The sequence below is a fragment of the Epinephelus fuscoguttatus genome, linkage group LG18 (assembly GCF_011397635.1).
Source record: "Epinephelus fuscoguttatus linkage group LG18, E.fuscoguttatus.final_Chr_v1".
Taxonomy (NCBI): Eukaryota; Metazoa; Chordata; class Actinopteri; order Perciformes; family Serranidae; genus Epinephelus; species Epinephelus fuscoguttatus.
Genome location: NC_064769.1, coordinates 9280 through 12500, shown reverse-complemented (window position 1 = coordinate 12500; position 3221 = coordinate 9280).

The following is a 3221-nucleotide window of genomic DNA, read 5'->3' as shown; positions in this document are numbered from 1 at the left end:
CTGTGATATGAGTTAATCTGAGAGACAGTGGAGCACAAAGGCTCCGGAGAAGAAGCCGAGTTAGTGACATCCAGAATGGCCGGGTTAGCTAGATGCAGTAATAGAAGAGAGAGAGAGAAGGAGAGAAGGGGCCGGTGTATTATTGGAGGTCCTCCGGCAGACTAGGCCTAAGTCAGCCTAACTAAGGGCTGGTACAGGACAAGCCTGAGCCAGCCCTAACTATAAGCTTTATCAAAGAGGAAAGTCTTAAGTCTAGTCTTAAATGTGGAGACGGTGTCTGCCTCCCGGACCGTAACAGGAAGATGATTCCACAGGAGAGGAGCCTGATAGCTAAAGGCTCTGGCTCTGATCTACTTTGGAGACTTTAGGGACCACGAGTAACCCTGCGTTCTCAGGCGCAGTGTTCTGGTGGGATAATATGGCACTATGAGCTCTCTAAGATATGTGGAGCTTGACCATTTAGAGCTTTATAAGTTAACAGTAGGATTTTAAATTCAATTCTGGATTTTACAGGAGCCAGTGCAGAGAAGCTAAAACAGGAGAGATATGATCGCGTTTCTTAGTTCCTGTTAGTACACGTGCTGCTGCATTCTGAATTAGCTGGAGAGTTTTGAAGGACTTACTAGAGCTACCTGATAATAGAGAGTTACAATAATCCAGCCTTGAGGTAACAAAAGCGTGGACCAATTTTTCTGCATCTTTTCGGGTCAGGATAGGCCTAATTTTCGCAATATTACGCAGATGAAAAAATGCAGTCCGTGAGGTTTGCTTTAAATGAGAATTAAAAGACAAATCTTGATCAAATGTTACTCCGAGGTTTCTTACGGTAGTGGCAGGGGCCAGAGCAATGCCATCTAGAGAAACTATGTCATCAGATAAAGAGTCTCTGAGTTGTTTGGGGCCAAGAACAATAACTTCAGTTTTGTCTGAATTTAACATCAGGAAATTGGTGCTCATCCAAGTTTTTATGTCTTTAAGGCAATTATGGAGTTTAGTTAATTGATTGCTTTCTTCTGGCTTCATTGATAAATACAACTGAGTATCATCCGCATAACAATGGAAATTTATAGAGTGATTTCTAATGATGTTACCTAACGGAAGCATATATAGAGTAAACAGGATTGGTCCGAGCACAGAACCTTGCGGAACTCCAAAACAAACTTTAGTATGCGTAGGGATGGTTCATTGCCGACGTCAACAAATTGAAAACGATCAGATAAATAAGATTTAAACCAGCTTAGTGCTGAACCTTTTAAGCCAATTAAGTGATCCAGTCTCTGCAGCAGAATTTGATGGTCAATTGTGTCAAACGCCGCACTAAGATCTAATAAAACAAGTACAGAGACGAGTCCTTTGTCTGAAGCAATCAGAAGGTCATTTGTAATTTTAACTAGAGCTGTCTCAGTGCTATGATGCACTCTAAATCCTGACTGAAATTCCTCAAATAAATTATTATCCTGGAGAAAATCACACGACTACTTTCTCAAGGATCTTTGACATAAAGGGAAGATTAGATATTGGTCTATAGTTGGCTAACACCTCTGGATCCAGGGTGGGCTTTTTGAGTAGAGGTTTAATTACAGCTACCTTAAAAGACTGTGGTACATAGCCTGTTAATAAGGATATATTGATCATATCTAATATATGAATGTTAACTATAGGTAAGACCTCCTTAAGTAGCCTAGTTGGGATGGGGTCTAAGAGACACGTTGATGATTTGGATGAAGAAATCACTGCAGTCAATTCTTGAAGAGAAATTGGGGAGAAGCAATCTAAATATATATTAGATTTTACAGCTGTGTTTGAGGTTAGATAGGTACTATCTGAGGGCAGGAGGTCATGAATTTTGCCTCTAATAGTTAGAATTTTGTCATTAAAAAAGCTCATAAAATCATTACTGCTAAGGGCTAAGGGAATACAAGGCTCAATAGAGCTCTGACTCTCAGTCAGCCTGGCTACAGTGCTGAAAAGAAACCTGGGGTTGTTCTTATTGTCTTCTATTAGAGCTGAGTAATAGTTTGCTCTGGCATTGCGGAGGCCCCTCTTATAAGTTTTGAGACTGTCTGTCCAGATTAAACGAGATTCTTCCAGTTTGGTTAATCGCCAATTCCTTTCAAATTTTCGCGATATTTGTTTTAACTTACGGGTTTGAGAGTTATACCAAGGAGCGAACTTTCTTTGCTTTTTTAACTTCTTTTTAAGAGGAGCTACAGAGTCGAGCGTTGTTCGTAGCGAGCCTACGGTGCTATCAACAAAATGATCAATTCGGGAGAGGTTAAAGTCGGCACGGGAAACCTCTGTTACTGAAGGTATTGGTATTGAATTTAACGACGAAGTAATCTTTTCCTTAAGTTTTGCGACAGCACTATCTGATAAACATCTAGTATAAAAAACAGGACAAAGTAGCCCAAAACGGACAAAAGTAGCCCAAACGGGACAAAGTAGCCCAAAACGGACCAAAGTAGCCTAAACAGGACAAAGTAGCCCAAAACGGACAAAAGTAGCCCAAAACGGACCAAAGTAGCCCAAACGGGACAAAGTAGCCCAAACGGGACAAAGTAGCCTAAACAGGACAAAGTAGCCCAAAACGGACCAAAGTAGCCCAAAACGGACCAAAGTAGCCCAAAACGGACCAAAGTAGCCCAAAACGGACAAAGTAGCCCAAACGGGACAAAGTAGCCCAAAACGGACAAAAGTAGCCCAAAACGGACAAAAGTAGCCCAAAACGGACCAAAGTAGCCCAAAACGGACAAAAGTAGCCCAAAACGGACAAAGTAGCCCAAACGGGACAAAGTAGCCCAAAACGGACAAAAGTAGCCCAAAACGGACCAAAGTAGCCCAAAACGGACAAAAGTAGCCCAAAACGGACAAAGTAGCCCAAAACGGACCAAAGTAGCCCAAAACGGACAAAGTAGCCCAAACGGGACAAAGTAGCCCAAAACGGACCAAAGTAGCCCAAAACGGACAAAAGTAGCCCAAAACGGACAAAAGTAGCCCAAAACGGACAAAGTAGCCCAAACGGGACAAAGTAGCCCAAAACGGACCAAAGTAGCCCAAAACGGACAAAAGTAGCCCAAAACGGACAAAGTAGCCCAAACGGGACAAAAGTAGCCCAAAACGGACAAAAGTAGCCCAAAACGGACCAAAGTAGCCCAAAACGGACAAAAGTAGCCCAAAACGGACAAAAGTAGCCCAAAACGGACAAAGTAGCCCAAACGGGA